The sequence below is a fragment of the Eriocheir sinensis genome, chromosome 51, assembly GCF_024679095.1.
Source record: "Eriocheir sinensis breed Jianghai 21 chromosome 51, ASM2467909v1, whole genome shotgun sequence".
NCBI lineage: Eukaryota > Metazoa > Arthropoda > Malacostraca > Decapoda > Varunidae > Eriocheir > Eriocheir sinensis.
In genome coordinates this window covers 1,829,806-1,857,305 of record NC_066559.1, presented here as the reverse complement: position 1 = coordinate 1,857,305, position 27,500 = coordinate 1,829,806, and the positions used below count along the sequence as shown (strand labels likewise).

The following is a 27,500-nucleotide window of genomic DNA, read 5'->3' as shown; positions in this document are numbered from 1 at the left end:
CACTGGATAGACAGACACAGAAGTAGAGTAGAGAGACAGAGCTTGCAGACAGAGAGACAGAAAGAAATGAGATGAAAGAAAATAGTTTTAAGAGGGAGATTGGGTAAAGGGAGACAGATAAAAATGGAAGAAACAAAATAATATAACTAAGGCGGGGGGCTTCGTGGTGCAGTGGTTAGCACACTCGGCTGAAAACCGAGTGAGCCCGGGTTCGATTCCCGGGCGGAGTGGAAAAATTTGGGCGGCTTTTCCGATACCCTACGCCCCTATCCACCCAGCAGTGAATGGGTACCAGGTATTAATCGGGGGCTGTGTCCCGTCTCCTGGGATCTGTTCCGTTTTCCTATAATTCCTTCCCCTTCTGTCTCTCTCCGGCATATGACCACAGATGTTGCGCCGACTAAACGAAACTTTCCAATGTAACTAAGGCGTTTAAAATATATTGGAACAGATTATTATTTTCAAGTAGCACAATGATAACAATAATAATGATAACCACCACCACCACCACCAACAACAACAACAACAACAACAATGCACCACACTCGCTACCTCAAAACCTCAAATTCCCCGCCCGGCCTCAGCGCCACTTAATTGTCCCTCTCGTCTCCCGCCACGAAACACTAATTAGCGACGCGTCCACGATCACCGGGCAGGGAAACAAAAAAAAAAAAAAAGAGTAAGAGTAAGGGGAAGAAGAAAAAATAAAATGGCAAGGAGTTAATAAATATTCCGGAGTTTTTAATGAGGTAACTTTCCCATCAGTTCAGGCATTAACGAGACGGTGATTAAAGTACATGTGTGTGCGGGGGGGGGGATGTTATGTCTGTCTGTCTGTCAGTCTCTGTGCGTATGTATTTGTGTGCGGTCGTTCATCGTTCGCCAAGTAGTTCCAACCTGACAAACTTACGTCATCGAAGCGTCTTTACAGTTGTTCTTCTTGATTGAAAGGCTCTTATAGGCGGCGCCACTCAGCCCTTGTGGGAGATGGAACTTCGGGAAACAAATGTGTAGCAAGAGGCTTATACTGCACACACACAAACACTCTCTCTCTCTCTCTCTCTCTCTCTCTCTCTCTCTCTCTCTCTCTCTCTCTCTCTCTCTCTCTCTCTCTCTCTCTCTCTCTCTCTCTCTCTCTCTCTCTCTCTCTCTCTCTCTCTCTCTCTCTCTCTCTCCTTCTTCTTCTTCTTCTTCTTCTTCTTCTTCTTCTTCTTCTTCTTCTTCTTCTTCTTCTTCTTCTTCTTCTTCTTCTTCTTCTTCTTCTTCTTCTTCTCTCTCTCTCTCTCTCTCTCTCTCTCTCTCTCTCTCTCTCTCTCTCTCTCTCTCTCTCTCTCTCTCTCTCTCTCTCCCTCTCTCTCTCTGTCTCTCTCCCTCTCCCTCTCCCTCTATAGTACGATATACATCCTAAGAGAGCGCTTCCACATCCCCAGCCATTAAAAAGTTACACCAAATTGTCTGAAGCCGCAGAACCGCCAGCCGCGAGCGAGACTCAGAACCAAGACAACCGAAACTGACGCGAGATGGCGGCTGCAGGTTTTCGTTTTCCATCCAATTTTTACGCCGGACGAGCCACGCTGAGTCCACTCCTACCCCGAGACCCTTTGAAGCCCGGCGGCACCCCGTGAGGCAAAGGGATAGGAGAGAGGAGCGCCGCTGGTGTTTGTATTGCCCCAACGTTCGGCGCGGCGCTGGCGTGAGGGGCCAAAACGCGGAACTTTCTCAGGGTCAGGCAAGGACGAACCGCGACCAGTGTGTGGGAGTTAGAGATCTTGTAGTATACCTTTGAGAGAGAGAGAGAGAGAGAGAGAGAGAGAGAGAGAGAGAGAGAGAGAGAGAGAGAGAGAGAGATACTTAGGTCTAGAAAAATTCAGAGGTTCTTAACTTTTACTACCCCCCCCCCCCTCTAGGAATGGGTCCTTCCACGCCCCCCTTGCATGTATAGATAAAATTAGCTCCCAAGTTTATTAACAATGGTAAGCCTAACTAGACTATATTAAACTATAGTTAATACGGGCGATAATTTTCCTTTTTTTTTTCATAAGCTTCTCAATATTATCCCACGCTCTTGTTAAGATCATAGTATACTCCAGCAACAGAAATTCCAACTTTTCCTTCAGGGTTAGAGCAAAGCCGCCGCTGAAAATTACTAACGCCCACCTAGGAATGCACGCCCCCTTTCAAGAACCAGTGGGCCTAAGTCTAGATATACGAAGTCCAGTCACTCTGCTTCAAAACTGTGACCAGTACGCGCAGGGGGCGGTTTGGGGGCGGAGCAGCGGGATGACGTCACTTGAAGGTAAAAAAAAAATACCCGCCAGTTCAGGGGTGACTAAAGTTGCGGCCGTGTGTGCACTTTGGATGTGCATGCTTGCTTTCTTTCACAGCGCGTTCAGGCAAGCCACTGATGTATGACTTGACTTGGTGTATATAGAATTAGCAGTGGGCTAGATGTTCTACGTCACACATAAGTAGTCACGCTCATGAGTTCTCACAGTCGCTCAAAGAAATTTTTCAGATTCTGTTTCTGTGTAGTTTTTTTGTTTTTTTTTTTTTTTTAAGAATCACTCGACGGATTATCTGTCAAAACCCATTTCCTTAGCCTTCATCCGGATACATATCATAACTTTTCCGAGACTGTTATTTCCCTGCTCCGCTTGTCTCATACTGGCCAGCCTGGGACGATTAAGCCCACATTATCTTTTTTTTTTTCGACTTTCGGCTGTGCAAAGGGAAGCTGATCCGAGTGGCAAGTGGCGTGTCAGGCTGTATTTACCTATTTGTATTTACCTATTTGTAGTCTACAGGGCCCGAGCTAAGCTTTAATAGTCCCGTCTCCATATCTACATTCATCCAGCCTTTCCTTCATTTGATGGACACTGCTCGCCCCCACCACTTCTTCCCGCAAGGTGTTCCAGGTGTTAATACTTCTATGTGGAACGAGAGAGTGATGCCTCAGGTGACATGATTTCCTAGGGAGGAGTGAACGGTGAAGAGAAAGTCCCGAGTGCCTCTGTCTTCGCTCGTGTGTAAGTCAAGGGAAGTGAAACTGGTCCTCAGAGTAAAGAACTGCAAAAATCTTCTTCCATTTCTCTCGCCCCAGTCCCTTCAGCCTCGGTTTATTCGTCGCAGGGATCCGTCACGCCGGGATTGCTCTGCACCAGAAATTCCGAGGCCTTAAAAGTGCGTCTAACTAGAAACTTTGCTGCTGCCTCAGTGACGTAGACAAATTCCAGGGAGTTTGCTTTTAACCAACAAACGGCTGAAGAGATGGTCCAGCCGATCACTTCCACTCGTTGGGGAATAGAAAAAAGTGCATTGTATACCCCGCTAAACTTGGTTGAAATAAGTAATTTATCGTTTATGCAAAGCAAGCAGATTGTTACGAAATTTTTCTCCACCCAAATCCCTGTTGGATACACTTTCTTGCCCAACTGTGCTCATCATGCAAACTATTGAAAGATTTGAAGCTGAGAAGGGAAAGGCTTGGTGTGGGGCCCTAGCAGTGTGTGAGTCGTGCCGCCACGATGAAGCTGCCACAGATACTTTCTAAATATAAAAGAAAGGTTGTGCAGTTGAATTTTTACCATTGGAAAACTATGTGTGGCTGTGCTGTGTTAAACGTATGGTGCGTCGCAAAGTAAGTCAGCCTTTTTTTTTGTCCCAGTTATGAACGGCTTATTATATATACCGGAAGTCGAAAGAGATAATTCGAAAATTCACGGACTTTGGGTTTGGGAAGCGGCATTTTCCCGTCTTTCGTAATAGGGTGGAATCATTTTTTCTTTCATCATCCGTAGAAGTATTTACCCTCCTGTGAACATGGGATCATCTAGAGACCCATATCCCAACCCTGGGGTCGCCAAGCGCTTTTCCGGGGGTCGCCAAGACCTCAAAATAAAAAAAAGGTGTTTTTATGTCACAATAACACATAAACAACTAAACTAGTGGGGTCGCGGTCATGTCTAGAGGTGCATGATTGGGGTCGCCTGAAAATTTTTTTGGGAACCACTGATTCTAGAGTGTGCCCTTAGACTGGCTTGTCAGAGTCAGGGTTTTCGTAACTTGGGCCGCCTTGGATTAGGTTATGTTCTTGGCTTCTTGTGGTTCCGTCTTGGCCGCGGGCGACTTTAACTTGCTGGCAGCCGGGGCCGCCGACGGTCACGGGAATAACTTTACATAACTTTCTCACCGAGTAAATGGAATTCCAGCGCATTTCCGTAAGTCTGCGCCAATAAATACAAAGCAACACACACACACACACACACACACACACACACACACACACACACACACGGTCAAATGTCATGGCAGCACATTATAGTAAAGAAGTAATTTTCCCTTCCCTTTGTAAGCCTTGTGTTGGCCGCGGCCGCGTCTTGTGTGGCGCGTCTCGTCCCTTACCCCGCAGGGTCACGTCACGGCCGCCCCGCGTTAGCCCGCGTCACGCAGCCCAAGGTCTACACAGGCCTCCTGGCTCCCCCGCCCCGCACCGCCACTGCGTTCCGCCTCCCCGAAACTTTAAATTTTGAGGTAGTCCGTTTCACTTTAAAAACGTTATTACTTCTTTTATAGGTTATCAATATGCAGGCTCTTTTTCACACTGCCTTAACTCCCAAATTGCTGTGCGTGAGAATAATAGAAAAGGAAAATATTTCTTTACTTGAAAGGCGCAACATAAACTCGCTAAGAAAAGACCGTCGCACTCACCTAAACAAGAATGATGTGTGTTATGGAGTGAAAACTGTAGACTGAGACCAACATTGTCCTCGGTTCCATAAAAAAAAAAAAAATTATGAATATACTTTAATTATTTTGTGAGTGTATTTATTTGTGTGTGTGTGTGTGTGTGTGTGTGTGTTTGTGTTTGTGTTTGCGTCTGTGCTTGCATATCTGTGTGTGTGTGTGTGTGTGTGTGTGTGTGTGTGTGTGTGTGTGTGTGTAGAGGGAGGAGAGATGTTTGATAGGGAGAGATATTATGAATTCAAATAAACGGTGTAACATTTTTCCATTCCATTGTAACCTGCATAAATCTACTTGGCTGGTTTAGCACACACACACACACACACACACACACACACACACACTAGTCGGACGCTCCCCTCCGCGGCTCCTCACGCTATGCTAATGTAATGTTTTCCTGAGGTCACATTAGGCGGGCAGCGGATTGCAGCGCCAGCCAGTCAGTACACATTCCCCCGCTGCTGTCCGTCTGCTGCAAGGACCTCTAGACTCGCTCGTTTTGCTGATGATGATGAGGAGGAGGAGGAGGATACTTCGCGTCGTTTATATTCTGGTTGACGTGCAGCCGATGCGTCATGGCGCCTCTTGAACGACTGATCTGGCTGACAGTTCGCGCACAAATCGAATCCCGAAAAAACTAGGGTCGCATTTTAAAACATTTCGTCGCTCACTGTCCCCCATGCAAATGCTCACCGGCTGCCTATTTCCCAAGTCTAGCTTGATTGGAGCAATAGACAGCGGCTCCGTGCCCGACGAAGAGGTTCAACGATTCAGGGGTACGACTGGCTGGCTGGCTGGCTGTGGAGTAATACCCTTCCAAGACCGAAAAGTGTTAAGCTCAAGGGGGGTCGATGGAGGCGAAGTCCCGCGTATTAAGTGTGGATGACCCGCCCAAAGGAAGTCAGGTTAAGTTATATATTTGCACAATTCTAACCAAGATACTCCCCGGGGATCAGTCAACGGCAACTATATATGTTGAACCTCCGCGTTGTGCGTGGCGCCGCTGCTGCTGTCCACTGTTCCAGCCAGACCAGGCATTGGAAATAAGCTTACTGGCTCTCTTGCGCCGAGTTACGTCTCCTTTATGATGTACACACACACACACACACACACACACACGCACCTTCCTCTCTCACACACACGCACACAGTTTCCCCATACACACACACCCACACACCCATTCCCCTTACAGACACATTCCACTTACACACATACACACATACTTTCCTCTTACATACATACACACGCACACTCATACACTAACACACCCGAGAAAAAGGGAGAAAAAATAGGCAAAGTGGTAGATAAACAAGTTGGCAGGCCGAGATAGACAGACGTGTGCAGCGCCAGACCCACACCGTGAAGGCAGGCACGGAGGCAGGGAGGGAGGCAGGCCCCGGCGGTGTGTCTGCTGCATTTCGTTGTCGTGCTGTCGCGTTTCATGTTTCATATTAGAGCACATCAGTATCACCTTCCTTCCCCTTCCTGGCACACCCTTACCCACCCTTGCTCACGTCATCATTCAGCCATTACTAGACTACTGCAGGACAAATGGCTTTCGCAGCGTTCTCCCTCGCTCTCTGTTTCAGGTTAGTGTACTCCATTCCGCTCCGGCATTTGCCCCAATTTCATCTGATCGTCTGTCTGATCAGCTCTGCAGTTCCTGGGTTACCACTCTATTACTTTCGTGACCCATCTATTATCAGTTTTACGCGTATGATATGACCTGCCTAAGTCCAGTCCTTATTCTCCTTCATCATTAAAAGGTCCTCAACATTTGTCTGATCCTTAATCCGTCCGCTGCGATTGTCAGATTTGGCTTTCACTGGTAGCCTGGTAACATACAGTCCCAGGTCTTTCTGTGCCTATGTGGTGGACAGTGGAGTGTTTCCCATGTGGTATTGGTGTGCTGGATACCCCCTCCCAAGGTGCATGACTTTACATTTTTCTTCATTGAATTGTAGCAGCCACTTTTTGTTCCATTCCTGTAGCTTGGTGATGTTTTCTTGTAGGAAATCCGCAGTCGAGGGGTTAAAATACGATGCTCTGCCAGTCTCCCCTTGTTATACTCAGCATTAATTCGGTATTCTTCTTTATGCTTCCTTACCTAACCGAACCTTAAAAGTGTTTGACTGTGTAGAAGTCTGTGCCACCGTCTCGGTTTGGTAGCACTGTGGAGAGCTGCGGCATTTTGTTAAGAGACACGAAACTGCTTGGTGCGTGAAAAGACGTGGCACTGCGAGGAAGTTATGGCACTCTAAAGACGAGTGATTAAGATGAAGTACCGAGCGGAAGGAAATGCGCCGCACAGTAATAAGGAGAGGCGAAAGTTGGAGGGATGTGGACCTGGAAGTTGGTCTGGCATTTGGAGGCGTAGCACAGCGTCGCGGGACGGGGCTGTGTGTGTGTGTGGGGGGGGGGGGGGGGGACGAAGCGTGTTGTGTGAAGACGCAAAACAAAGTGGCTTTATGAAATTCTGTGTTGCGGGAAATAAGTGACAAAAATACAGCTAAATAAGCAAGTAAAGCTGTCCCCGGCCAGCGTAGTGCAGCGGCGGCAGTTTTCAGTTTCATTCCCGTCCACAAACCCGAAATGGCGCCGCGTCGGCCACGGGACGGCGTACTGGCGGTGGAAGTGTTAATGTTATTACGTAAACAAAACAAACGTGTAAATATTTGACAGCTTTTCCCTGCTCGCGCGTGTGTGTGTGTGTGTGTGTGTGTGTGTGTGTGTGTGTGTGTGTGTGTATTTGTGTGTGTTTGCGTGTTTTTTTTGGTTTTTTTTACAAAAGGAGACAGCTGAAGGGCAAAAAAAAAAGGAAACAATAATAAAAAAAAAAGCTCGCTACTCGCTGTGTGTGTGTGGGGGGGGGGGGTACATGTCTGCTTGTTATTTATCTCTACGAGGCCACTTGTCTATAACGAGCTCTACCCGACAAAAGCTTCCTCGACACTCGTGTGATCAGAGAAGGAAGAAATACGGCAACATCGTCCCGTTAGCTGCCCGTGTTACTCTGATTGTTCCTTCAATGTTTTCCTACAGACCAAAAATTGTGTTAGTATTCCTATCCGTCACATTTCCCATTACAGTCATCAGACGGCACTTTCCTCTTGAGGGTCACGCCCGCTAAGTAGTGCTGCTGTGTAGAGAGAGGCGAAGAAAAGGGTAATTCCTTTCTTAACCCGGTAGCTGCGGGGATCATGTTTCTTAAAGGCTCCTCTAAGCGAATTAATGAGAAAAAACATCACTCATGCAAACCAGTTCATAATATATATCAACGCATTTGTGATCAGTTTATGCATCTATTTTGGGGGGTCTTTACCATGGCAAAAATTTGGCCCGTCGCTGGTACACGTTAAAGCCACAAATTTGCCCCGTCGCTGCTACCGGGTTAAGTTATAAAGAATCCAGTTCTGTAGAAATTTCCTTGATTTGATTTAATGACATAACTTTCGCCACATGCACCAATCCATATATATGCCAACATTGTGGACTGTCACAGGAAGGCCTCGCAGACCATACGTTGGCATTACTGACCGATTTTTCGCGCGCTGAGAGATTAATCTGAAATTTTACAACTCAAAATGTACCCAAACCATGACGGGATCACCAGTACCAGGAAGAGAGGAGCGTGCAGCAGTAAGAACCTAATAGACACGTCGTCCATAAACTTTGTGAGAAAAATGACATGATTAAAAGAAAGTTGCCATTACAATTTGTGGGTTGTAATTCCTTGCAGACATGAAACGACAACAAGGAAACGACAGCGCTGTTTACCTTCATGCAATATATGACATTACAATCTTGAGCTGAGGACGACGTTACAGTGTTAAGGAGATGGGACGGAGATGACCGCTTGAGAGGAGGGAGAAGCAGGGAGACCAGTGGACTGTTAAAGGGACAAGGAGGAGGAGTAGAGGCGGGGTGATGGAGGTAGGGGGAGGACCTCATTGTTCTGTAGGAAGAGAAAGGGAGGGAGGGAAGGGAAGATGGAGAGATAATGTCATACTCTTTAGGCTGAAGTTAAGAAGCACGAAAGGAAGGAGAGAGGCGGCGAAGAAGGCAGTGGGGAGGAAAAGAAGATGATGACATTTAAGGCAAGGCGTCACATGTTCTTTCTCTCATCTCCTGAACGGCGCAAGTTTTCTCTTTTGCAATAATCACGTAACTTTTGCTGGCCGTCGACCTCTGGCTGGCTGTGCCCTCGCGGCCTGGCGGGGTGCCGCACACAGCTGTTCCACCCTCGTGTTGGTGAGTGTGTAGGCGACGAGTGTGGATGTGAGTGGGGGCGGGTGAGGGTGTGCGGGCGGGTGCGTTCGCCTGTGTGTGTGTGTGTGTGTGTGTGTGTGTTTGGGAAGCTGGGTGGGCTCGTCTGTATGTAGATCAATTTTATTTATTTCTCTAAATACAACAATGTTAAAATTTACATAGCGAAATGATGCTGTGTATGCAAGTTTACCACCAACACGTAATGATTTATAGATTAGTAAGAGCATAGTGTAAAGGCATTTGTTCATAAACGAAACCTCGCTGTTTTTACGATAATAATAGTTGTCAGTATGTATCTAGAAATTTCACACTGAAGTATGCGGCTGCGGCCTTCGTCTGGTGGTGGACGTTCCTGCAGTGTTTTAAGTGTTATGAACACATTCCAGAGTCGCGTTACGCGGGCAAGGGTGTTGTGGACTGCTGCACGGCCCATTGTCACGGCACCTCCACCAGCAACTGACTGTTGAGTGCCGCCCTCGTCCTCGTGAGCACGGGGCGAGCCAGGAGGCCGGCCAGGCGGGGCACACCTCCGTGGCTGCTAGGCTGGACTGTAACGACGCATCCATAAGGGGCTATTACACTGGGCAAATTTTCCGTGGATCTTCAGTCAAACCACGATTTCCGCTAGCGTGGTTCTCATTTGTTTCTTGTTATTGCTGCTGATGATGATGGTGAGTAATGCCGTCGTCCTTCGGTGAGATCTACCGTAGCTTTGGAAGATCGTGGACACGTCAGAAAACCACGCCAGCGGAAATCGTGGTTTGACTGAAGATCCACGGAAAATTTGCCCGGTGTAATAGCCCCTTTAGCGTTCAGGGTGAAGGAAAGTGGGGGCGGTAGGGGACCTGAACCAGATAGGCGCTTACAGGCCGAAGTGACAGGAGGTGGGAAAGACTTTAGAGCAGACGGAGGGGAAGCAAGGGACGGCTAATAGGCGAGGCATGGTGGGCGGAGAAGGCAACCCCAAACTGTGAAGCAACGTTGCCAGATTCTCCTACTCAGAGCATAATTTTTACAGGTTTCTGACCAATAACTCTAGCCAAGAAACACCAATAATTAACCATTTTAACGATAACTCTATATAAAACCAGTTAAAGGGGTGGAGAAGACAGTTTGAGGGTTGGAAATCGGCAAAAAATAGAGCCTGCGCACGACGATCTCGCAACATTGCTGTGAAGGAGACAAGGGGGTGGCTGATGTGCAGAAGGGGGGGGATTATAATAGACATGAGTGACGGGACGGCTGACGTGGAGGTCGTGTGATGTGGGAAAGATTTTACTAGGAGTGGGTCAGGGGGCAGTGGGCTTTGGCTTTCAAGGCAATGCAGTGTGTTTTTTGGTGTGGCCAGACCGGTGCATTGTGTGGGGACGTGTTCCCCTGGAGGTCAAGGGGTCATAGTACCTATCAGAAGGAGAATCTCTCTCTCTCTCTCTCTCTCTCTCTCTCTCTCTCTCTCTCTCTCTCTCTCTCTCTCTCTCTCTCTCTCTCTCTCTCTCTCTCTCTCTCTCCTCATTCCATCCCTCCCTCCTTCCCTCTCCGCCCTCCCTCCCCCTCCCTCCCGCACCTCAAAGGCCAGCTGCTGCAGTGCAAGAGGTCACGGCGTCTGGCGGTGTGGCGTACAATGCTTGGCAGGGCGACGCTAAAGACCGGAAACGGCGCCCCATTGTAGCCTGGCACACACACACACACACACACACACACATATGCGCGCGCACCGAGAGAGAGAGAGAGAGAGAGAGAGAGAGAGAGAGAGAGATCTAAGCACATACGAGGTAATAAGCTGGGAACGAAAGATGAAGGGAACGGAGGCAAGTAAGGAGGGGAGGGGGAAGGGTGAGAGAAAAGGAAGTGTCGCGATAAGCTGATAATGTAAACACGCCCGAGATGGCATCAGCTGATTGGGTAAACAAACACCGAGCCGCGACGCCGCTCCTCTGATCAGCTGATAGTATGTGTGAGGGAAATGAATAGCAACCCCCCCTCCCCCCTCTCTCTCTCTCTCTCTCTCTCTCTCTCTCTCTCTCTCTCTTGCTTTAAGTATCGCAATATTTTTCCGAGGAGATATTTGGAAAGTTAAAGTTTAGCGAGATGTTTTATATGTGTGTGTGTGTGTGTGTGTGTGTGTGTGTGTGTGTGTGTGTGTGTGTGTGTGTGTGCAGTGCGTCTCAATCCGTGTTAATGAGCTGCGTTTATTGTCTGAATTAGCGCCGCGGATAAAACTGTCACTGGTTGCTGCTTTAATTATGTGATCTCATGTTTTATCTTCCCTTATTAATCAGGTAATTCATTTTAATACTGTCTGTTTGTGCGTGTGTGTGTATTTGTGTGTGTGTGTGTGTGTGTGTGTGTGTGTGTGTGTGGGTGGGTGGGTGGGTGTGGGGGTGAAGGACTGAGGAAATGACTGACAATGTAGGGTGTGTGTGTGCGTGTGTGTGTGTGTGTGTGTGTGTGTGTGTGTGTGTGTGTGTGTGTGTGTGTGTGTGTGTGTGTGCAATCCCCTTCAATTCAGGGACGCACAAAAGGGAACGTGTCATCCTTGCCATGTCCATATTTGCATTTTATCTCCCCTCTTCCCTTCCTTATTGGGTGTCCCCTTCCCCTCTCTCCCCTCCCCTTCCCCTATCTCCCCTCTTTCCTCTCCCCTTCTCTCTTTGACCCCATTTTCTCTTTTTCTTTCGTTTCCGCCCCACTGCTTCCTCCTTTCGTTTTTACACTCTCTCCCCAAACCTCCCTCTCTTTGTTTTGCCAATACTTTCTTAATCTCTTTTATCCCCTTTTACTTCCGCTTATTCTCCTCCCCTATCTCCTGTTCTTTTTGCATCATATTTTTCGTTTCTTTAGTCCCAATCCGCAGTGAAAGGTATGTATTTGTATTGACCTTTTTTCATATATGTCTGATCGCTTCTTACTTTCATGATATCCCTTCTTTTTTTTCATCTTCCCTTTAATCAGTATCATCTCACCCTCTCCCTCCCTCTGTGTTCCTTTATTCTCAATCTCGTCCTTTTTCAGACTTCTTTCATTGCTTCTTCCTTTCATGAATTTCCTTCTTTTCTTATCTTTCTTAATCGCCTTCCCTCCCTTACTATCTTTTCAGTCTCTCCCTTCCTCCCTCTCTGCCTCCTTCCCTCTTTCCCTCCCTCCTCTTCTTAATTCTCACTCCTATCCCTACCTCCCTCCCTCTCTCACTCCCCCTCTCCCTTCTTTCGTCCCTCCCTCCCTTCTTTTCTTTTCACTCATATCCCTAACTCCTTTCCTCCCTCCCTCCCCCTCTCTCCCTCCCTCCCTCCCTCCACTATCTCTTCCCCTATAAATTATAAAAACGCGATAATATCGGATAAAAGCAAGGAAATCAGGCTTTATCCTCGCACCTTTTAGCTAAATTCCTCCTCCGGCATTAGCGAGCTGTGTGGGGGAGTGGGGGAGGGGGGAGGGTCGTGCGTGTGGGGGATGGAGTTGTATGTGTGTATGTGTGTGTGTGGGGAGGGGGGAGGTATTTAGAACGTTAAAAAAATAAGTCATATACAAGATTTTACTTACAAAACGCCCACTAACACACACACACACACACACACACACACACACACACACACACCAAAAAAAAAAATCTTCCAGTCAAATTCACCTCTTGCATAACCTAATTCACCAATACCACCACCACCACCACCACCACCACCACCATCACCACCAGAACTACACCGCGGCCAACAACGCCATCACCCCCCCCCCCCCGCCCCCCATCATAAGAGAAAAAAAATCTATATGTATCTTCCGCTGTGTATGTCTCCCTATCTATCTGTCTATCGAAGCAAATGGAAATAGCTAGAAGGAAAGTGCAGGATGGGGAGAAAACGAAGGAGACTTGATCACCAGAAAAAGGCGAGAGAGAGAGAGAGAGAGAGAGAGAGAGAGAGAGAGAGAGAGAGAGAGAGAGAGAGAGAGAGAGAGAGAGAGAGAGAGAGAGAGAGAGGGGCGTGGGACAAGGGAACTAGATCTCGCTATATAGAAAGAAGAGAACAGGAGATAAAGGAGAATCAAGAAGAAGAGAGACAAGAGGACGAAGGGGAATTATGAAGAGGGAAAAAGGAAGGTCAACAGGAAGGGACGAGAGATTAGGAGAAGAGGGAGACGTGAGGGAAAAATGTAATTGTCCTGCAGAGAGAGAGAGAGAGAGAGAGAGAGAGAGAGAGAGAGAGAGAGAGAGAGAGAGAGAGAGAGAGAGAGAGAGAAACACAGAAACACAGAGACAAAGAGACACAGACACATAAACACACAGAAACACACAGAAACAGAGACAAAGAGACACAGACACATAAACACACAGAAACACACAGACACAGAGACACAGAAACACAGAAACACACAGACACAGAAACACAGAGAGAGAGGAGAAAGGAGAAAGGAAATGCAAGGAAAAACAAAGGCATGAGGTGAACGACAGGAAGACGGATGAGGAAGGAAAGAAAAATGCCTCGCTGTTGAGAGAGAGAAGGAAAAAGGGAAAGGCAAACTCCGGAGAGGAAAAGTTGGAAGCCAGGTGTGAAGGATGAAGAGCGAGCGAGTGAGAGAGAGTGCAAACAACATGTCACACACGCCAAAAAATAATAAATAAATGAATGGAAAAGTTATGCAAATCTTCCATCGCTTCGACCGACCAAACCACCACCACTGTCACCACCATCACCACCATCACCACCACCATCACCACCACCACTGTCATCACCACCACCACCACCAACCACAACAATAATGGGAATAACAACAATGGCAAGAGGAACAGTAACAATATCAACACTATATAACTGACAAAAGCTTCAACAACAACAAAAAAAACTAATAGAAATAACAATAATGACAGTAGCAACAGCAACAACAACAGCTACACTAGAAATAACAAACTTGACAACAGCAACGAGAAAAACAATAACAAAAACAAGAAGAACAGTGACAAGAACAACAAGAAAAAGAACAAATAGAATAAGAAAGACAACAAAACATCAACAACATCAATAACATCACCAACATCATCATCACCAACATCATCAACATCATCATCAACATCAACATCAACAACATCAAAATCAACAACAACATCAAGAATATCAACAACATCAATAGCAAACATAAACATCAATAACAAACATAAACAACAACAACAACAACGTCGTACTAAAACCACTCGTAAAGTCCTTGTACCCTCTCAAAAGAAAGGAAAAAAGGAAAAATTCGTCCCCCAAACAGCGAGCGGTGAACGAAAGCGCCAACAAAATCATAGAAATACACTAATGAGCTCATAAGAACGCTCATTATTATTAAAAGTCCCGCCCCTCTCGTCACCCTTCACTTCAAACATAAATAAAACGGTCTTCCTTACTGCCTTTTACTCCCTCTAACATCCGCCCTCTCTCCCCTCACCTTCTCTTTTCTTTCTCACTCTGTCTCGCCTCCCCCTTCTTGTCTTTAGCACTCTCCCTCTTCTCTTATCATTCTCCATCGCTCCCTTCACCCTTTCTTTCATCACCACACTCCCTCTTCTCTTCTCTTCCTCCTCCATCTCTCCCCTCAACTTTTTCTTACTTTTGTCTTTTCTCTCCTCTCTTTCTTTCTTGTAGTAATGGTATAGTTCTTTCCTTTCATTCTTTCTTTTCTTTCTTCTTATTCTTCATCATCATCCTTCCTTTCCTCCTTCTCCTCCTTCTTCCTCACCATCCTTTCCTCCTTTTTTTTCTTCCTTCTTTCTTTTTTTCATCGTATTTTTCTCTCCTTTCTTCTTTTTCCCTTCCTCCTTTCTTTCTTTCAATCTTTCTTTCTCTTTTTCTTCTTCTTTTTCTCTTCCCTTTCTCCTTCATCTCTCCTCCTCCCACCTCTTCCGTAGCAAACTTCCTATTATCCCCTCTCCCTCTTTCACCCTTACACTCCCCCTTTTCTCCTAACACACTCCCTCTTCTCTTTTTCCTTCTTATTTCCCTTTATCCTTCTCTTCCTTAGCGTTCTCCCTTTTCTTTTCTCTTTCTCAGTTATCTCACCCCTTCCCCTTCTCTTCCTTAGCAAATTCCCTTTTCCTTCCTCTTCCTCATTTATCTCTCCCATCTTCCCATTCCCTGCCCTTTTCTCTTCATCTCTCTTCTCTCCCATTTCTTTCTTAGCACTCTTTCTATTTTCTTCTCTTTCCTCATCACCTTTCTCTTCCTTAGCTCCCTCCATTTTCTCTTCTCCTTCTCCACCCTTCTCTTCCTTATCATACTCCCTTTTCTCTCCTCTTTCTCCTTCATCCTTCCCTTTACCATTCTCTTCCTAAACACGTCCCCACATTATCTCCCTTCGTCTTCCACAATCTCCCCACATCGCGTCATCTCCCCCATTACCTGTGCTTAATTAACACCCCACCCCCTTTTATCTCCCTTTTCTCCCTTGTCTCTCCCCCATACCCTTTTACTTTATTTTCCTTTATTTTAATTTATCTTTTTTTTACTTTTATTTTATTTTCCTTTATTTTCCTTTATTTTTTTATTTCGTATATATGTTTTTTTTTCCTTCCATTATTCGCTTCCATTATCTATCAAACTTCCTTTTTATCTCCCCTTTTCCTCTTTCTTATCTCCCCATGAACTCACTGCCTTATCTCTCTCCCTCCCTTCCCTCGCAGACATTCAATTATCTCTCTCTTTCCTCCCTAACCTCTCCCCTTACTCTCACTGCGTTGCCTCCCTTAACCCCCTCCCCATTATCTCTCCCTTTCCTCCTTAATCTCCCTCCCCTTACCTACTCTGCATTATCTCCCACTCTTGCTCTCCTAAACACATATAACTTTATCTCCCTTTCCTTCATAATCTCTCCCCTTCTCTGCAATCTCTATTATCTCTCCCCTCTCTTCTTAATCTCTCCCCTTACTCTCACCGTGTTCTCTCTCCCTTCAGCCTTGCCTTCCTTAACACACACAACTTTCTCTCTCCCTTTCCTCCATAATCTCTCCCCTTCTCTGCGTTATCTCTCCCCTCACCCTTGCCTTCATTAACACTTTCCCATTATCTCCCCTTTCTCCTCCTCTCCTCTCCCTGTACCTCAGCCCACTCTATTATATTCCCTTCCTCTTTCATATCGTTCCTTCCCTTCTTTCCCTAGAGCACTCATTTTCTCTTAATTATGATCACTCTCCTCACCCTTGCCTTTCCTAACACTCCCCATTATCTCCCCTTCCTGCTCGTACAATTTCCCCTTTTATCCTTATTCTTTATCATAGACCTCATTATCTCCCTAACGGCTCAATCTCTCCCTTCACCATCATTCCCAGTATCTCCCTTCCTACACTATATCTCCCCTTACCCTCTTTAACACACCCCACTATCTCCCTTTTTCACTTTTCTCTCTTAACACACAAACCCTTTTCTCCCCTTTCTCTTTCACCTTTCCCTTTGACACACCTCATTCTCAGCCTTTCCTACGTCATCTCTCTCAATCCCCTCACTAACACCCATCCCATTCTCTCTCCCCTTCCCCTCTCTATCCTCGCCTTCCCTTTCTTGTCACCCGCTCATTCTGTTCCCCCTCCCCTGCCCCCTCCCTTGCCACCTCTGTCGGAGTTCAAGGAAATAAGTGCTCGCTGCGAAGGCCAACGCGCCGCCCCACCTGTGTTATTGCCTCCCACAGGTGGCAGGCAGGTGAGAGGCAGGACAGGTGTGAAGGGAGGAGGCAAGGGAGAGGGTGAAAACGAAAGCGGAAAGGAAGGGAGTTAGAAAGAAAATAGGCAGAAAGAGGGAATAAAATAAGGGAGAAACAAAGAGTAGGGAGGGATGAAGAGAAAGAACGAAGGAGAAAAAAGAATGAGAGAGGAGAAGGAAAGACGGAAAAGGAAAAAAGAGAATGAAGCAGGAAGAGAGAATGAAAGACTGAGAATGTGGAGAGACGAGGAGGGATGGAAAGAAAGACTGAAAAGGAATAAGGAGAGTGAAGAAGCAAGAGAAGGGATGGAGCGGAAGAAGAACAGAGGAAGGAAAAAAAGTAATTAAGAAAAAAGTGGAATGCTGGAAAGAAAAAGACGAGGAACAGAGCAAAAGGAGGAAGAAGAAGGGAAAGGGATAGAGAAAATGAAAGACGAGGAAGAAAAAATGAGAAAGAGAAACAAGCGAAGCAATAGAGAGAAAGAAAGGGGAAGGATGGAGAGAAAAGATTGAGAAGGGAAAAGGAAGAAGAGAGAAAGAAATACGGAGAAGGAAAATAAGAAGAAAGAAGCAATGTAAAGGTTGGAAAGTAGGAAAAACACGGAAGGAAAAGGAGAATAAAGAATCAGGAGAAAGGTCGGAGGGAAAGAAAAACAGAAAATGGAAAAGGATAATTGTGAACAGGGGACGATGGAAAGAGGAAGATGGCAGGGAGGAAGAAAATGTGGATGATGCAAAAAGGAGCATATATTAAAATACTTGTGTGAAGGAAAACTTGCGGCATCAAAGAACTTGGGGTTGTTAATTAGTGGCGAAGAAAAGCGACAAGAAAAATATTAAGCAAGAAACATTATCGAAAATACAAAATAAAGAGATAAGGCTTTATTCTTTCAACATCATCAACATCAATTTTATCACTATCTCCACTATCTTTATCAGTCGCATCAACGCCACCACTCTCGTTATCACACACAACACCACCATTACCTTAACCAGCTCCATTATCATCACCAACATCACCACAATCGTTATTAACACCACTTCCAACATCACTACCTTCCCTTCCACCATTGCTACCACCACCACCATTTTCATCATCACAGCTGGCAACATCAATATCACCAACACTATTAACTGGCCTTCTAACATCACCACCATTATCACCACCTTGCAAACCTCACTATAGTATTTCCATTTTAAACTGGCCGATGGGGTGTAGGCCTATGCGGGTCAGTCCCTCCCTACATCTTTGCCACACACTCAAGAGTTTTCGCTTCCTCTCATATCTCAGCTATTTATCACCTTTTTTTCTTCTATTTGAGTGTATAATTAAGTAACTCGATTTTGTTCTCGTTCGTTTACTTGTCCTGTTCTTTATATATCCCGATGTGCGAATTAATTTTTTTATTATTATTATTATTATTATTATAACACTCACACCAACACTAACAACAGGAACACGTAACCACCAGAACCATTAGCCTACCCGGCCACGCCTTCACACCATCACCATCAGGCATAAGCAAGAACCATTACGTATCCACTCCTATAAGACCAGTTCAAGAGACTTCCTCAAACTTGGCCCATCTATCCTCGTCCTCGTCCGCTGGTCCGTAAGAGCCGAGCGTCAGTCAACACCTAGAGAGCGTCGGCGGCTGCGTCCGAGTGTTTGAGGAGCCCCGGCCGGTGAGCGTGGAAGCAGCGGGGGAGCCATTTGGTGGGTCATGATACGTCGTAAGCCAATTTTCATCAATCAGGTGGATCGTCAGAGAAGAGAGGAAGAAAGAGGAAAAGAGAGAGGGAGGGAGGGTGTAAGGGGGGGGGGGGAGGGGGAGTGATAAAAGCGAGGGAGGACTAGAAACAAAATTAAAAGTGGAGGAGGAATGAAAAAGATAAAATTAGGTGGCCAAAACGACTGAAATTGCTTGCTGAGAGAGAGAGAGAGAGAGAGAGAGAGAGAGAGAGAGAGAGAGAGAGAGAGAGACACAGACAGAGAGACAGAGACACAGAGAGAGACACAGAGACACAGACAGAGACACAGACACAGACACAGACAGAGACAGAGAGAGACACAGAGACACAGAGACAGAGAGAGAGAGAGAGAGAGAGAGAGAGAGAGAGAGAGAGAGAGAGAGAGACTAGGTATATGAGGTAATTTAAAGCGGCGGGAACACCTCACAACTCGGGGCTGTCCTCAAAGTTGCATAATTAGGTGTTGTGTAATTTGTTGCAGCGATTTTTTCTTTTGTTTCCATTTAGTTTTTTTCTCGTTATTTTCTCCTGATTTTTTTTTTACACTTTCTTATATTTTTGGGGTGGGTCATAACTCTCACTCAAGGGATGTGTTGTTATTATTATTATTATTATTATTATTATTATTATTATTATTATTATTATTATTATAGATGTAGTTATTGCTGCCGCACATCACATTCGAGTTTGCTACGTTTGTGGTAATGTGTTATGTTTGTTGTATGTATTGCGGGAAATGGTTTTTTTTTTTTTTGTCTGTTTGTCTTGTCATTGTTTGTTTTTTTCTTATTACTCGCTTGTTCATTAAATAGCTTGTTTATTTATTTTTTGTCTGTGCGTACGTGCGTGCGTGCTCACTCGGATGTATGAAAAAAAAAAATAAGTGATTCAGATGAGTCAGCTCGAACCTCGAACACACACACACACACACACACACACACACACACACACACACACACACACACACACACACACATGTCGTTTCACCGTAACAGAGAAATTAGTGACTGACGCACACAATCATTAACTAGTCTAAATTAATTAACCTTTACCGCGACCTTTCCTCCGTCTAAAAAAGAAAGTTATAGAAAATGCCCGCTGAAGACATGCTCACCGATACGCCTGCACATTCTTAACAACAGCAGCCCGGCTCACTTTACCTGCGGGGAGGGAAGAAAGGAAATATGAGATCGCTGTGTTTTCGGGTATCCAAAAATATGAAAAAAAGACTGGTAAATGGAAAAGTTTGGTAATTAGGGAGGAACAGGTGTTTCCCTCAAGGCAGGTGTGTGTGAGGAGGGCAGGATAGGCACCTCACCTCTCCTCGCCTCACTTATCTTCTCATATATTTTCTTGGAGCAGCGTATTTGGGGAGCTTTTCCTTAATATTTTGTTTACAGTCGTTGGCCGGTTTTCTCAAATTGTGGAAAAAATGACAAGAATGAAGTGTCGAGTCCATGGGAGATGAAATTCCTACATTGGTTACGTTTTAAAGGAGAGAGAGAGAGAGAGAGAGAGAGAGAGAGAGAGAGAGAGAGAGAGAGAGAGAGAGAGAGAGAGAGAGAGAGAGAGAGAGAGAGAGAGAAGAAAAAGAAAGAAGATGAGAGGAAGATAAAAGAGAAAAGATAAGAGGAAAAGAAAAGAGAGAGAAGAAAAAAGAAAGAAGAAGAAAGAAGAAAAGAGAGAAAGAAGAAAAGAGAGAGAAAAGAAAAGAAAGAAGAAGAAAATATAAAAGAAAGAAAAGATGAAAGAAACAGAAAAAGAGATATATGGGGTTGAAGGAGTATAGACAAACACAGACGAAAAAATAGACAGCTTTGAGCGGATTTTTCTTCTTTTCTTTCCTTTCCCCGCTCACGGCTTTCCTTCGTCTGCCGAGTGTCTGACGGAAGGAAAGGAGGAAGAGAATGTGAGGGAAAGAAGAAGAGGCGAAGGCTGATGAAGGATGACGGATTTAAGATTGTAAACTGCTGGTGCATGAGAGAGAGAGAGAGAGAGAGAGAGAGAGAGAGAGAGAGAGAGAGAGAGAGAGAGAATTACAGAAAATACTTATAGACTTACATAGACAGAATTTCCAACAGACAAACTAAGACTTAGACAGACTTGCAAATAGACAGGACTTACAGAAAGACATATTTAGACATACAAACTTACACTAAAAGACCGACTTATACAGACAGACTCACGAGAAAGAAAGACAGACCTACCGCCAGTCAGAGAGAAAGACAGACATAATAACATAGACGAAAAATAAAGCATAGAATGTTGGTTGGAGAAAACGTATATGAAAACGAAAGATACAGTGGCGGAGAAGGAAAACTAGAGGAGATAATATTATGAAGAAGGAAGGAGTCGGAGGAGGAAGTGGAAGAAGAGGAGGAAGAGGAAGATATGCATTCGTAAGCAGATAATCTCCTCTCCCACAAGTAATGTTTCGCAGAGCTTCCAGTGTCTCGGCAATGCTTCGTGTCTGGCTGCTTAGATTTGCTACCTTTTTGCACAGTGTCCCTAAATACTTCCGGCCGCCTTATGAACGAACGATTAGAGAATATACGAAACCTAAAGAGGATGGACTCTCCTAACTGTACTTGGGGTATATTTCAGTTTATTCTCACATAATTTCGAGTTCCTGGGTATCGGCAACTTTAGTCGCTGATTGTAAGTATGCTTGTCTTACTCCATCATTTCCGCGCCTCGATGACACTTTTCCAGATTCTGACATTCTTTTACATCATTATTTTGAAGGGTTGTTGTTTTCATGCTATTATGTCTTCAGCCCGGAAGTTTTAATGTCTTAGTTTCAAAGTCTTAAAATTACGTCAGTATCTCCCAACGTGTACACTAAGTTTTCACATATTTTGGTAATTTGCACATTACTCAAGCTGTTCCATTCCTGTAGCTTGGTGATGTCTTCTTGTAGGAAATCCGTGGTCAAGGGGTTAAGTTAGAGAGAGTATCTACAGTCCGGGCTGATAGGTGGTCTTCAGGACAGCAAGTGGGTAGTCCTAGGCCACTCGGTTACTGAAAAATCCTAGCTTGTGGCGGTGTGTGTGTGTGTGTGTGTGTGTGTGTGTGAAAATGATGAAACACAACAAAAGGCAGCGTGAGTAGTATGCAAATTACCAAAATATGCGAAAACTTAGCATACACGGTGAGAGATATTGGCGTAATTTTATGCCTCATAGTAAAACATTTAGAGGCACGAAACACGAATTCTAGGCTAACGATGTAATTGCATGAAAAATAAATTATAATCCGTTTCCATATTTCCTCATGTTCTTGTAGGATTTACTTTCATGGCTCAAAAAATCTTCCACCTTACGAACGATAAAATGGAGAATGAGCGAAAAATTGAGAGGATGGACGCTGCTAACTGAGGGCGTCGAATAAGTAAGTCAGTTTTCATATTGCTTCATGTCTCGGGGCAGGTTTTACTTCCATGGCTTAAAATCCCTTCCACCTTACGAACGATGAAATGGAGAATGAGCGAAAAACTGAGAGGATGGACGCTGCTGACTGAGGGCGTCGAATAAGTAAGTCAGTTTTCATATTGCTTCATGTCTCGGGGCAGGTTTTACTTCCATGGCTTAAAATACCTTCCACCTTACGAACGATGAAATGGAGAATGAGCGAAAAACTGAGAGGATGGACGCTGCTAACTGAGGATTTCGAATGGTTTAGTCAGTTTTCATATTACTTCGTCTTCTGGGGATGTATTTACTTCCACGCCTTACTGTATTCATATCTGCTTTATCATCTCAACGCTGTTATTGCCGATTCTGATGTTTGGATTTTTTGAAGTTTTTTTTTTCGTGTTAAACATCTCTTCTACAACTCAAACTTTGTACCTTATGTTTATATCTTCAGAGGCAATAAAATACTTCATACTCTGCTTATACTATTTTTCTTCCGTGCTCTTAATTTGCATCGTATTAACGCTTCTCTCCGTCATGTTGCATCATTTTCATAAGTATTGCTTGTTCTGGCCTTCGCACTGCGCCGTAACGAAAACACACACACACACACACACACACACGAGAGAAAAACATCGTCCATTTTATAAACGATGGAATGGAGAAAAAGCGAAGACAAGATGATTAACTCTGCTGTTTGTGAATGGTGAATACTTCAGTCATTTGTATGTTGTTCCAGTTCTGGGGGCAAGACTTTTTATTATGGCTGCTTCTATCTACCTGTTTTCATATCTCTCATTACTTCTTTATTTCACCTTCTTTTTCGCATCTGCTGTGTTATAAACTCTGTGTTACAAATAATTATAGTTACTTAATCTCACTATCTCTCTTGCTTGGATTATGTGCATTCAATGATTTTGTGTTTTCCTCATGATGTCAACTCGTAATTTATGTATTCTTTTTTTTTTTTTACGTGTACGCCCATAGCGCCGGTAGGCTTTTCTTGAGGGGCCTAGATGGTAGTCGACCCCAGCCCGTCATGGCGCAGGCAAGTGTTTATAGTGGCGCCATCTTCTCTTGTATATTCACCTTACATTCCATCATGGTCAACAGATACTCTTTTATGCATTTTTCATCTTCGTGGATATTTAGACCTGTATTCTCAGACACTCTCACCTCTTACATCAACTGTTTGCAAAGGCCGAAAAGAAGATCAGTCGAATTCTAATGAGTTTCTATCTTGGTTCATGGTATACATAAGAGGGTCAAACTATCACCTGGAGGAGGAGGAGGAGGAGGAATTAAAGAAGAAACATTCAAAGAGGTGGAAATGAAGGAGATATATGTGTCAACGTACAAACAAAGATAAAAAAATACGAGAGAGAGAGAGAGAGAGAGAGAGAGAGAGAGAGAGAGAGAGAGAGAGAGAGAGAGAGAGAGACTAATAGACAGGCAAACAGAAATAGACAGGCAGACTCGGTAACGAGGAGGAGGAGGAAGAGAATCAGGAAGAGAAGGAGAAAGAAGAGGAGAAGGAGGAGGAAGAGAAGGAGGAGGAAGAGGAGAAGGAGGAGATTAGAGATGCAGATTAGCCCTTCCCTCCCCGTCGTCGTGTAGGGTCGTCACGGACACACGAGGCAGGAGCTCAAGTGACACTCAAGGCCGGGAATGAAGCCCAGGCGGCGGCGGCTCGCGGGACACGGGACGCGGCGCCGAGGGGGAGGCCGGGGGTGAAGGGGGAAATTGAGGGGAACCGGGAGACGGAGGGGAAGGGGGAGACGGAGGGGTAGGGGGAGGCATAAAGGAAGTGAGGAGGCGGAGAGGAGGAAGGGGAAAGGCGGAGGGGAAGGGAGAGGCGGAGGGGAATGCGGGGACAGGGAAGGGAGGGAGAGGGGAGGTTGAGGGGAAGGCAGTAGGCAAAGGGGGAGGGAGGGAGACGGAGAGGAAAGAGGGAGGCCTAGGGAAAGGGGGGAGAAGCAGAGGGGAACTGGGGAGAGGGGAAGGTAACGCAATGCACTCCCTTTAACACGGCGAGGCATTACGCGAGGGTGAGGAAACAGTGTGCAGGTGACGAATGTGTAAGGAAAATAGTGCGTGGTGGTATTGAAGATATTTAGGTCGGCATTACCAGGCGTTTCCATCCCCCATTATCAACTATTTCCAAGGGTCGAAAAGGAGATCCGTCGGGTTCTATTGAGTGTTTTTAGGTTCGTTGTACAGAAGAGGAGTAAAAATAGCAGAAAGGTCATAAAACTGCCCCCGGAAATGCCCAAAATTCCTACGAAAGCCTTGTTAACTATGCTCGGGGGCCTAACTAAGAATATGACTCTTCATCTATTCTATCCTGTCCTGCCACACGTAGATTACTATTAGTAACGGTAGTAAACAGACACCCCCGCCATAGACCGACAGGTCTTCTGGTGTCTGTTCTTCCTATGTATTCCTATGTATTCCTCCTCCTTGACTTAACACACGCCCTCGGAATGTTTCATTTTGACTATTATTACTAATTTTCCGAGTACCCCAAAAGAGAGAGAGATTCACCCCAGTCTCTCTCTCTCTCTCTCTCTCTCTCTCCCCCCCCGAATAAGAAAGGAAAGAGATGAGTAAATGAATCCATCAGCGGAATAGATTAGGTCCTTGGGGAAATATATGACCAGATGATAGAGTACTCGCCGGGGGGGGGATAAGGAGAAGGAGGATAGGACGAGGAGGAAACATGGAAACATGGAAATGCAGGCAACAGAAAGCCTATTGGCTCATTACGAGGTTGCCCGCTTTGGTGATTTAATCTATTCGACAGCCACTTGGGGCCTGGGGAGCAAATGAAAGCACCTCGACATTGAGGAGCAGATGAAAAGCACCTCGATATTGAGGAGCAGATACAAGAACATAGAAATACAGGGAAACTGGAAGAGGACGAGTGGCCTACACAGGGCAGCCCCAGAATCCCCCCTAATACTCACGATGGCTGAGGTGTAGTTTCAGGGGCACAGATGGAGGCTTGATCCTCGTTTTACCGGCGGTACTAGGCACGCACAAGTAACCTGTCACCTTACTGTACCCACACCTCACTCCACCTGTCATGCGGACATTAACCGTTGCTTTACTCTATTGTTGACTTACGCTACTTGCAAGTAGTGCAAGGAGTAGTAATAAGAAAAGGGAAAGGAAAACGAAAAGTCCGAGGAGAAAGAAGAGAAGGAGGAGGACGAGGAGGACGTAGAGTTGGAAGAGGAAGAGCGAAAAGAATATGAAAATGAAAACGAAAAGACCGAGGAGGAAGAGGAGAAGAGGATGAGGATGATGTGGAGGAGGAGGAGGAGGAGGAGTGGGAGAAGCAAAAATAGAAAAAGGAAAACGAAAACGATGAGATTGAGTTCAAGAAGAGAAGGAGGAGGAAAATTGGATGAAGAGGGATGGAGCAGAAGGAGGAGAAGGGAAAGGAGAATGAGGAGGAAAACTAAAACGAAGAGTCTGAGGAGGAAGAAGGGAAGGAGGAGAAGAAAAGGAGGACGAGGGGTGGAGGAGAAGATGGGGGAGGAGAAACAACAAGAAGAAAAAGTAGAAAAGAACAACCAGAAGTCTTTAGAAAGTTTGAGAAATAGGTCTGAAGCGAAAAATATTAAGAGAAAGAAAAGTAGAAGTAAAGAATGCTAACCTACCCACTTCCGAGAGACAACTATAACTCATGAAATAATCGCCTAAGTCATTTTTCAGTGATTTCCAGGTTTTTGTCTACATCAATTTTTCAACATGTGACGCCCATTTTTGTATAGTTGTCTTCGTTATTCAGGTTTTCAGTGTTATGGAATTGACCTTTTCATTTTCTGCCTAAATCTTAAGCCAGTTGAGATAATGACAGTTCTTTTCTGATTTCCTGTAAAGTAGAAAATAATGACTTAGGCGGTTTGTTTACGAGGGTGACGTTAACTCTAAGCCTTTCCCTGTGCTTATCCATTACTCTCAGGAACTTCTGTATTACACTTAACCTTATCCAAAGACACCAGACGTATCCAGACTTATCTAATACATTCCTTGACATGTCTAGCCATTTATATCCATTTCCTGTAACTTACCATTTTGTCCTAATACATTACTTAGCGTTTTTCAGATACACCAGATCGTTTTCCGCTACACTTGTCCCCCATTCCACGCCCAAGCCATTTTCAGCCACGCCAAGATGCTTCCAGGCACATCTCAATCCTTTCGGTCACGCCTAGTTGTTTTCAGATGGAATTTGGTTACCTCAACTCATTTGTAGACACTCTTACATCCAGCCTATCACTCTGCGTAACACCAAGACGCTTGCATATACGTGATATAATTTTTAATCTTACCTAAACGCTCTCAGACACTCTTCAGTCGCATGGAGCTACGCTTTGCCGCTCCCAGATTCACTCAGTAATTTTTAACCACTCTTAGTCACTTCCAGATGCACCCCAGTAGCTTCCAATTATAAATAGACACCCCAAAAGACACCCATTCTTTCCTTGCCATATCTAGAGTCCCCCCCCCCCCCCCACACACACACACACTTTTCTCCTGGATAAGCATAGATGTCCCCAATCTTATCCCAACCACCAGATATACTTATTTACTTCCAGCCATATCCACCCGCTTCCAGACTCACTCCAGTCACTCTAAGCAGTTCCCAAATGCCTCCCAGCCACTTCCAGCCAGCCACAGCAGCCGCTCCTTGATTCTCCCTGTCGCTTTCAGACACTTGTAGTAGCTCGACACCCGTCACTCCACCCACTCCCCGGCACCCCACTCACCCGCTGGGCCCTTCTGATGCTCCCCAGCCGCTCATAGATAGACCCCTTGCGTCCCCAGCCTCCCCGGCCACGCCCAGTACACTCAACAGAGGGTTCGCGATAGATCTAATTAGTAAGTTAATTGATAAGATTCAGTGGTTCGCTGACGTCATCTGCTCCTGCTCCTGCTCCTGCTCGCCTGCTGCTCCGCCCTGCTCGCTTGCCCTTTCACTCCTTGTTTGCCTGTTAGTTTACTCTCCTTCACTGCCCTCTTTGCCGCTCCCTCGATGAAGGTAGAGAGGTAAATAAGAATGAGGAAAGTAGAAATTAGCGAATGATGATAGGAATAATCACAGACCTCCAACACCGGCGTGGGCACAGTAGGTAATAATGGGAGTAAATCATTTAACTCTCACAAAAGGGATGAGCAAGGGCCGCCGTCCCCTACATGAGGAGTCCCATTACTCACCTCCGACACCCTCATCATCACGGTATTGATTTCCGATGAACACCAAGACCCGGCTGATCCTCAAACCGTATTGTGAACATGACAGGATTTATGGAAGTATTACGTTCACACCGACACTCCCCGTAAGCAGGGTAATGAGGCCAACCTCTTACATACACGTAAATGATATAGTAAAATCGTATAAGGACGCATGTTCGTTATGTTAGTGGCCGTCTTGATGGCCTTGAGTGTTAATGCAATACCAGATGCTTAGACACGCCCCCCTCTTTCCCCTACCCTCCCCCTCTCTCTTTCTCTCTCTCTCCCTCTCTCTCTGGCTATCACCCATTACTAGGGCAAGGATGGTCGTGTGCCCTTCTTAATGGGAGCAGAGACAGTTGGGGAAAGGAGTTGATAGAAGCGAATGAGGAAGAGGAGGAAGAGGAAGAGGAAGGAGGAGGAG

At 45.5% G+C, this 27,500-nt stretch overlaps 1 long non-coding RNA gene and 1 other non-coding gene across 2 annotated transcripts in view; both read left to right on the top strand.

The window, feature by feature from the left end:
* LOC126982515 (uncharacterized) overlaps positions 1-27,500 on the top strand; it is a 154,752-nt gene that overhangs the window by 90,758 nt on the left and 36,494 nt on the right. The window lies entirely within an intron of this gene.
* On the top strand, positions 158-231 carry Trnaf-gaa (transfer RNA phenylalanine (anticodon GAA)). Its single transcript has one exon. It is a non-coding gene; the product is annotated as a tRNA-Phe (tRNA).